Here is a 10,432-nt window from a genome sequence, read left to right on the forward strand (position 1 = left end):
AAAAAAAAAAAAAAAAAAGAGAACAGTTTGTTCAAAATGGCAACGATTTATTCTAAGCGCACACAGATGATTCTCTCCCTCCTTCCTGCCCCTACCCCCACTCGTGCACGGGCTCTCTCGTGTGCGTGCACTCTCTCTCTCTCAAATAAATCTTTAAAATATATTTTGAACTAGATGAAAATACAACTCATCAAATACTATGGGATCCAGTGAAAGCAGTGCTTAGAGGGAAATTTATAACATTGAATGCATATATTAGAAAAGAAGAAAGATCTAAAATCAACAATCTAAGCTTCCACCTCAGAAAACTAGAAAAAGAGCAAATTAAAAGCAAATAAAAATTAGAGATTATCAATGAAATTGAAAACAAGAAATCAAAAGAGAAAATAAATGAAACCAAAACCTGATTCTTTGAAAAGATCTATTAAATTGATAAACCGCTAGCCAGGCTAAGAGAAGAAACAAATTATACCATCAGAAATGAAAGAAGAGACATCACTATAGATCACATGGATATTAAAGGGTTAATAAAGATTATGAATAAATCTATGCTTACAAATTTGATAACCTCAATGAAATGAAGCAATTCCTTGAAAGAGACAATCTACCAAAACTCACACAAGAAAAAAAATAGACAATATGAATAGGGGCCTATATCTACTAAAGAAATTGAAACAATAACTAATAACCTTCCAAAACAGAAAGCAATAGGCCCAGATGGGCTTACCAGTGAATTCTATCAAACACTTACGGAGAGATAATACCAATTTTCTACAATCTCTTCCGGAAGACAGAAACCAAGGGAATACTTCCTAATTCGTGAGGCCAGAATTACCCTAATACCAAACCAGACAAAGACATCACAAGAAAACTACAGCTCAATACCTCTTATGAACATAACATACAAAAATCCTCAACAAAATATTAGTAAATCAAATCTAATAATGTATAAAAAGAATTATACACCATAACCACGTGAGACTTCTCAGGTATGCAAGGTTGTTTAAACAGTCAAAGACCAATTAATGTAATCCATCACATCAACAGGCTAAAAAAGAAAAATCATTAAAAAAAGAAAAACCATATGATTCTATCAACAGATGCCAGAAAAGGACTTGACAAAAATTCAAAAGTCATTCATGATTAAAAAAAAAAAAACCCTCAGCAAATTAGGAATTGAGAGTTGTCCACTTGTTAAGAACATCTACGAAAAACCTACAGCTAACATCATACTTAACAGTGAGAAACTCAAAATTTTCCCACTATCAGGAACAAGGCAACAACGTCCCCTCACCACCCCTTTTCTTTTTTTTTTTAAATTCTTTTTTTTTTTTTTAATTTATTTATTTGACAGAGACAGAGACAGCCAGCGAGAGAAGGAACACAAGCAGGGGGAGTGGGAGAGGAAGAAGCAGGCTCATAGCAGAGAAGCCTGACGTGGGGCTTGATCCCATAACGCCGGGATCACGCCCTGAGCCGAAGGCAGACGCTTAACCGCTGTGCCACCCAGGCGCCCCCCCTCACCACCCCTTTTCAACATTTTATTGGAAGTCCTAGCTAATGCAATAGTACAAGAAAAGTAAATACAAGTTATACAAGATTGGAAAATAAACCAAACTGTCTTTGTTTCCAGATGACATTATCATCAATGTAGAAAATCTAAAAGAATCAACAGAAAAATTCTTGGAACTAATGTTGTATAAGATTAATGTTGTATAAGATTAATATACAAAAATTAATCAATTTTCTATATACCAGCAATAAATTTGAAAGTTTAAATTTTTTTAATTTGAAATTAAAAATACATTACCATTTACATTAGCACCCTCAAAATGAACTATATAAAGATCTAACAGAATAGATACAAAATATTTGAGGAAAACTACAAAATTGTGATGAAAGATACCAAAGAACTAATAAATGGGGAAATATTCCATGTTCATGAATAGAAGGACTCAATATCGTCAAGATGTCAGCTCTTCTCAAGTTGACCCATAGATTCAACACAATCCCAATCAAAATCCAGCAAGTTATTTTGTGGATATTGACAAACCTATCCAATATTTATAGATAGAGGCAAAAGACCTAGAACAGCCAACTCAATAATGAAGGAGAACAAAGTCAGAAGACTGACACTACCCTATTTAAAGATTTTTTATAAAGGTACAGTAATCAAGAGTGTGTTATTGGTAAAGATTACTAAGACATTAATGGAACAGAATAGAGAGCCCAGAAATAGACCCACATAAATACAGTCAACTGATTGTTGACAAAGGAGCAAAGGCAATACAATGGAGCAAAGACAGTCCTTTCACCAAATGTGCTGGAACAACTTACAAAAAAGAATCTAAACACAGACCTCACACCCTTCAAAAATTTTAACTCAAAATGGATCACAGACTACATATAATGCAAAACTATAAAACTCCTGGAATATAACATAGGTGAAAATCTAACTGACCCTGGGTATGGCAATGACTTTTAGATACAACACTAAAGGAGTGATCTGTGGAAGAAATCATTGATAAGCTAGATTTCATTAAAATTAAAAACTTCTGGGGTGCCTGAGTGGCTCAGTCAGTTACACGTCTACCTTCGGCTCAGGTCATGATCCTGGGGTCCTGGGATCAAGTCCCAAGTCAGGCTCCCTGCTCAGCGGGGAGTCTGCTTCTGCCTCTACCCTTCCCCCTGCTCATGATCTCTTTCTATCTCAGTCTCTAATAAATACATAAAATCTTTAAAAAAATAAAAATAAAAACTTCTGCTCTATGAGAGGCAATGTCAAAAGAATGAGAAGCCAAGCCACATACCGAGAGAAAAATAGACACGTGATGGTGTATTATCCAAAATATACAAGGAAGTCTTAAAACAATAAGAAAATGTACAACCTGATGTAAAAATGGGCAAAGGACCTGAAAAGACACCTCATCAAAGAAGATACACAGATAGCAAGTAAACATATGAAAAGATGTTTAATATCATGTCATTAGTGAATTCCAAACTAAAACAGCAAGATACCACTACACACCTATCTGAATAGCCAAAATCCAAAACACTGACAAAACTAAATGCTGGTGGAGTATGGAGCAACAGGAATTCTCACTACGAGTGAGAATGCAAAATGGTATAGCCACTGTGAAAAACAGTCTGCCTGTTTCTTACAAAAGCAAACATACTCTTACCATATGATCTAGCAATTGTGCTCCTTAGTATTTACCCAAAAGAGTTAAAAACTCGTGTCCACACAAAAACCTGCACATAGATGTTTACGGCATCTTTATTCACAAGTGTCAAAATTTGGAAGCAACCAAGATGTCCTTCAGTAGGCTAATGTATAAATAAATTGTGGTACATCCAGACAATGGAATGTGAATCAGCACTAAAAAGAAATGAGCTATCAAGCCATGCAAAGATATGGAGAAACCTTAAATGCATTGTAATAAGAAGCCAATCCGAAAAGGCTACACAGTATGATTCCAACGACATGACATTACAGAAATGGCAAAACTATAGAGACAGTAAAAAGATCAGTGGTTGTGGGGGTTGGTCGGGGGTGGGGGGCGTGTGGAGAGGCAGATAAATAGAACACAGGATTTTTTTTAAAGATTCTATTTATTTATTTATTTGAGAAAGTGCGCATGAGCACACACGAGTGGAGGGGAGGGGAGAGGGAGAAGGAGGGAGGGAGGGAGAAGCAGACTCCCCTCTGATGAACAGGGAGCCAGATGTGGGACTCCATCCCAGGACCTGAAGATCATGACCTGAGCCGAAGGTAGACGCTTAACATTGAGCCACACAGGTGCCCTAGAACACAGGATTTTCTAGGGCAGTAAAACTATTAAGACACCACAATAGCAGATGCAGGTCATTAAATGTTTGTCCAAACCCTCAGAGTGCACAACACCAAGAGTGAACCTTAATTTAAACTATGGACTTCAGGTAATAAAAATGTGTCCATGTAATGTCATCAAAAGTAACAAACGTACCACCGTGTTGCAGGATGTTGACAGTGGGGGAGGTTGTGTCTGTGGACAGCAGGCATACGGGAACTCTTTGTACTTCTCAATTTTGCTGTGAACCTAAAATCCTCTAAAAATAGTTCATTGATATTTTTTAAAGCAAAGGAGTGACCTCTTCTCTTCCCTTGTAATGATTTGATCCATTCCCAGAGCTTCCTGTCCACCCATACCTCTTTCCTGAGTTCCGCCCAGATATCAAGGTCATCTTGAATTCAGCATGCTTAGTAGTGAATTCGTGATCCTCCTCTCAAATTTTCTCTTCCTGCAATCTTCCATATCTCACTAAATGGCTATTCTATCCTTCCAGTTGCTCAGACCAAAATCCTTGGCATCATCCTTGACTCATCCTTTGTCATATTCCCCTGCCAATTCTACTTCTAACTAAGTAAACATTCTTGTGATTATTGTGCAAACTGATGCTTGAGAACCATTGTGCTAAGCCACCTGTTTTAGATATATAGGAGGAATCTACAAATACAGGACTAGAGTTTGAACAGAGTAGGAGAAGTCAATACATCCACATTTTGAAATTAACTGCTACCGAAATTACATTCCTCATAGAAATGGCAATTACAAATAACAATAGCTACCATTTTTAGGGCAATCAGTACATACTAAATATTATGATAAGCTGTAATATACCTGATCTCACTTATGAGGTAAATATTATACTCATTATTTTTATAGATGAAGAAACTGACTCTTAGAGAAAGAAGTTTAACAAATGCCTCCAAATTCCATGCCCTTGACCACCATATTATTGTCTCCTACATAGAGTGGGAAAGAGTGTCTTGGACAGAACCCTAAGAAGATGACTCAGTGGTAGTGGCTGGGGTTGACCTGTCAAAGAATGAGAGTAAAAATCAGAAATATAGAGAAGAAGTCTAGGTGAGGGAAGTTTAAGAAGGAAGCATTAACCACAATGGTTTGGAATATTTTTTTCAGTAAGTGAATCTAAAGACCACAGAGGATGTACGTAAAACTTCTTTAAAAAGTTTTATGGACTCTAATCATGCTGAGACCCAAGTTTTTCTCATAAAAACCAGGCACTAACTTGAAGTGCTTTGGCATGAACAACGGTTAACATTCTTCTTCTTCTTTTTTTTTTTTTTAAAGTGATGTGGAGGGGTGACTGGGTGGCCCAGTCAGTTAAGCATCTGCCTTCGGCTCAGGTCATGGTCCCAGGGTCCAGGGATTGAGTCCCACATCGGGCTCCTGCTTGGTGGAGAGCCTGCTTCTCCCTCTCCCTCTGCCTGCTGCTCCCCCTGCTTGTGCTCTCTGTCAAATAAATAAAATCTTAAAAAAAAAAAAAAAGAGAGAGAGAGAGACGTGGCAAAGAAGTGCTTTTACATTTAAGTGGAGAGGGGATAAATTGAGAGGGGGAAAAACAGAAGTTACTGATAGCCAGAATAGGTTCTTTGCTTTGCTGGCACAGAGACTTAGACTAACCAACTCACCAATCCTGACTCATTTTTAGACTAAAGTATCAATTCTACTCACTTATAAATTGAGTGATCATTTGCTCATTTTCTCCAGTTGGTAAATCCACCGAGGAGATGAAAGCTAGATGTGGGGGTGGTGAGCTTGAGTGGTAAGGAGCAAAGGGAAAATAATTCCTTTCATGAGCCACAGGTGACAGTAAAGCCAAGGATGCTGGAAGAGTTAAGACCTATGTCAAAGATAGGCTGCAGAAATAGGCCAAGCCTATTGGGGGCACTATAACGTGAAGAAGCCCATTAGCCAAATGCTCAAACCACCTTAAGATTTAGAAGGAGTATAATACAACTGATTAGTCTCTCTAATTAGTCTAATAGGCTACAGTCTCTTTAGTTATATTAGCCTTCAAAGGATACCATCTGGCCAGCTTGATTCACTTTAAAAATTCCTAAATTCCAGCAGTGCCCTGTTAGTGTCCTTCTACAAATGATTAATCTTCTGTTTCATGTTGACTTTTCACTAGTTTCAGTATCAGAAGTTGACCTGTTTTAAAATTTGGCCTTTTCCTGACACCTACTTTGCCTATATATGCAAAACTTTTGCACCTCTTTTAGAAGTATTTCCATACTTTTTCCTATCCACATTCCAAATAATGTTGTTCAAATATGACATAATTTCAGCATTCTGAATTTCTTCTATTACCCCATGAACTATACACAGTATGAATTATCTTTCTACCGCATTTATTAACATCTACCTCTAAGTGCATTTATTAGGCATTTAGTACATACCCAGCAGCCCTAGGTATTGGGGAAACACAGAAGACCGAAGTTCTAGTTGCAAGGGAAAAATAAGACCAGTGCTATCAATAGTGGTTCATTAGGCACTGGAAAAGGTATCACTAACACCTCCCTCCCTCCCTAATGTTCATGGCATTTAACTTAAAATAACAGGAAAAGAAAGAGTAAAACGACAACACAAGAAGAAATCCTGTTCACTGCAAGGTGGGGGGGGAGGGTTGTGCCTTTAAACACACTTCAGATCTGAAAACTAAATGTTTAGAAAACAGGATTCACAATCAAGGGAAAGGGGTGGAGGAGGAAGAAGTTGTTGTATTCAGTTAAAACAGATGAGTAAAAAATCAACATTTACACTTGAAAACACATATCACTTTTCATAAAGTTCCTAATTTTGCAAGTGAAAGCCTTGGAACCTTACCCAATATTACAGTATTTGCCCTAGTGTTTTATATTCCCGATATAATTTTTAAAAGTGAGTCTACCCAAGAACTTGGTAGCACCTCCACACACACATCCAATCTCCTCTTGATTAAAACCATCAACAGCACCCTAATCAACTTTTCATTTACCCCGATTTGCACACCTTCATATCCTTCAAAATCTGCCTTTATTTATACTACGACTATCAGAAGGCATTAATTTAGCTTTAAGCTTTGACACCCCACCTCTTCACCCTCTCGTTCAATTATTTCCTCTTCAATTCCATTAGTTTCGCCTTTCTACTGAAGGGACACTTAAAAAATACATCAACAGCATAATTACAGAACCAATGGCTGCAGCCAGAGACCGAACACACACACACATTTCCAATCATACCCCTCTCGAGGCTGTTCCTACCACTGATCAAAATCAGCGGACCAGGAAGAAGGAAAAAGCTGAGGCAGGAAGGCTGTTCCCTTCCTTCCACTCCCTCCATGCCTGCCCCCGCCCCCGTCCCCCAGGGCCACACCACGACCTCGTACGCTCCCCCCTCCACCGACCCGCCCCCGCTGTCACCCGCCACTGCCTAGAAAACAGTCATAGCCTTTGTTAAAATGTCCATGAGCACAATGTACCCGAAGACGGACACATTCCCGGGGGCGGGGTGAAGGAAAGTCACACGAACGCCACACCCTCTTTGGCACTAGCCTGGAGCGAAAGCCCACCTACCCCAAATCCTCTCCCCCACGACAAGGAATGTTCCTGGCAACTCCGCACTCAGACGGCAGCGCGGGGGAAGGGATGGGCCCGGGACGCCGCTCAGGGGCACCCAGCGGGGGTTACTGAACTTGAAGCTGGGACACCCTCCAGCGCCCTTGGCGAGCCTCCCGGTCCTGCCAAGCCTGAGTAAGGACTTCCAGTCTCCGGAGCCCTTCTCTTCTATTTTCCTCCTCACATAAACCCTCACCCACTCCCGCCACCAAGCACTCCGCTCCGCACGCGGCCGGGGCTGGACAGTCTTAAGCAGTGCGGCCAACTTCCCTGCCTCACGTCCGGCCAGTTTCTCCTCCCGGGACCGAAGATTCTCCGGGCACTCACCCGCGCACTCCCCGAACCCTCCCGGGATGCTCCGCACGAACCAGATTCCCCAGCCACCAGCTCCGCGCCACCACCTCACTCACCGCGCGTTCCGCGCCGCTACTCCGCGCTCTGCGAGCTGCCAGCCGCGCCTGCGCGCTCCCACCGCAGCCGAACCTAGTAGGATCCTGGAGCCGGGAGTGGATGGGAAGGGTGTTGGGAAGCGGAGGGGGGCGGGGCCCGGGCGGAGTTAGGGGAGGGGGCGGGGCCAGGCAGGGTGGGAAACCAAGGGGCGGAGCCTCCACCGCGTTGGTCCGGAAAACCTAGTGCTCAGGGCACCCGGCTGGAGTTTTCCACTCTTAAAGTCTGTTGATTACATTGGCAGAGAAGTTTTCTGGTCCCCTCGGTGCACCCCCACACTCATCCTCGAGAAAGCCCGCTTGGCGTGGGGCCACCACGCCTCTCCCTGGAGCCACCCTGGATCCTCCCTAGCTAGCCTTTCACCCTTTTGCACGCCCATCTCCCCACATATTGTTCCCCCACCCCTACCCTCCGCGCATTTTCCTTCCACGCGCGCTCAGTCCTCAGCCCTCCAGAGGTGAGGGGCTTGGGGATTTCACATCACAGACCGTCTGTGCAGCGTATCCTGGTTAATGAGTCTTTTTGCTGTGTGCGAGCCCGGAACGCAGTGGGTGACTATTGAACCAGAGACAGCTGTTAAAGCTCAGCCCTTTTCCTGAGAACAAACTCTATTGTTGCTATTTCTGCAATTTGGTGACAATAATCTGCTTTTTTCTTTAAAAGATTCTTGAATAAGCCTACCCGAATATCGGGAAGAAGAACACGGGATGTCAAAGCATCTTTAACCCTGCTTTTTAGGTAGCCACCTTAGAATTTGAGCCTTCTAAAAGCCCCTCTGAGAACAGAATATTCGGCCTATGTCGTGTGGACTTTGCCCTAATGTTTTCAGGTTTTCTGGCATTTAGCATTTTAAGAAGCCTAACTTGATTATTATTCCATGCTGCATGCGTGCTTAGTTTTAAGTTCTATGCTTTTCTGTTTAAAATCTGGTCAGCTGTGGTATCTCACGTGCCTTCGGATCAACTATTAAACACACCTGAGTGAATCCAACATGAATTGGCCTGTCGGCCTAAAGTGATTTATTCCAAATTACTTTTCCTTTCATCTTTTTACTTTAGTTATGATGGAATTGAGAAACATTTGGCTAAGAATAAAAGAATTGCCACAGGGCCACACCCCTAGTCCTGCCCAGCAACTCTTTTGACTGTGATGGCAGCATTTTTGGGGAGAGTCTGGTAATTGCCCTTAGAGATCTGAATATCCTGAAATTCTTCCCATTAACCTTTGTGGTTCTTCCATTTGTGTATTTTACAAACCAGACTTTGTTGAACTCATTTTTATTTTGCATTTGTCAAATGAGTATAGGGGGATTGTAGTGAGGACATATTGTAAGAGGGTATGTATATTGGTAAATGTAAACACAGAGTGTAGGATGAATAAATCTGTAAAACGCGTGGAAGTAGGATTTTGTCCTATTCATTTCACCTAAGATGTTTCACATACAGAAGATGCCTTAAAAAACCCCACTCAGTTAATAAAGGTAAATTTTGCATTCTTAATAGATGTGTACATACGTGTGTGAACTTTCATTTGATTGCAGGGTTTATTTTCTTATTCTGTGTCTGAGTTTGTCAGGATATTTTGATGGAAGTGACTAAAAGTACAAAGAAGTAGCTTAGGCAAAAAGAGAAAGTTATTGTGTAACCCAAGCTGTGAAAGGGTAGGTATATGAATGACTTTCGGAATAAATGGAACAAGTAACGGGAATGCTTCGAATTCCCGGTTAGGCTCTCAAACCAACCTCTTTTCTACAGGGTCATTCTTTCAGAACATCTGAAAGACATGTTCTATAGACTTAGAACCATGGCCTCTGACAAACTGTGGGCTCATACCTATCAAGGTGTTACCAGACAGAATGAGCCTCTCTTCCCTCAGTTCCAATTTTTAGAACACCAGACAAAGAGCATGATTGGGTAAGATCAAGTAACATAATCATTCTTGAAGAAAAAGTGCATGTGTGACATAAGAATGGTACCCCCAGCAGAACCACTTATTTGGAGGGGGAAGAAATGGAAAAAAAAAAAAGAGTAGGGGGAGTTGCTGGACAGATAAAAAAATAAAAAAGTTCACCATGGAACAAATGTACTTAAGGAATACAGCCTTGGAATTATCTTTTACCTCTCTCTCTTATTCAAGTATTAACCATTCTTAATAGTTTTCTGTGGCTGCTGTAAAAAAAAAAAAACCCACAAACTTAGTGGCTTTAATACAACACAAATTTATTACAGCTCTAGAAGTCAGAAGTCTGGAAAGGGTCACACTGGGCTAAAATCATGGTGTCAGCAGAATTGAATTCCTTTATGGAGGTTCCAGGCAGAATCCTTTTTCTTGACTTTCCACATTCTAGAGGCCACCTCCTTGGTTCATGCCCCCTTCCATCATCAAAGCCAGCAATGACATTACTCTGACACACTGACAATTCTGCCTACCTCTTCCACATTGAAGGACCTTTGTGATGATATTTGGCCCATCCAGATAATCTCATATAATCTTATTTTAAGGTCAGTTGATTAGCAACCTTAATTCCATCTATAACTT

General features: G+C 41.0%; 1 protein-coding gene across 2 annotated transcripts in view; it reads right to left on the minus strand.

Annotated features, from left to right (window-relative positions):
* Nucleotides 1–7,900, minus strand: part of PRRG1 (proline rich and Gla domain 1) — a 138,256-nt gene extending 130,356 nt beyond the window's left edge. Inside the window, exon 1 of one of the 2 annotated variants that reach the window (XM_040633075.1) lies at nt 7,858–7,900. The gene's annotated coding sequence lies outside the window, so the exon portion shown is untranslated. Of the gene's footprint in view, nt 1–7,774; nt 7,837–7,857 lie in introns of those variants that run through there. The other variant, XM_040633082.1, reaches the window with a different exon arrangement.
* Between the last annotated feature and the right edge of the window lie 2,532 nt (nt 7,901–10,432).

The sequence above is a fragment of the Ursus maritimus genome (assembly GCF_017311325.1).
Source record: "Ursus maritimus isolate PB19 chromosome X unlocalized genomic scaffold, ASM1731132v1 scaffold_X1, whole genome shotgun sequence".
NCBI classification, from domain to species: domain Eukaryota; kingdom Metazoa; phylum Chordata; class Mammalia; order Carnivora; family Ursidae; genus Ursus; species Ursus maritimus.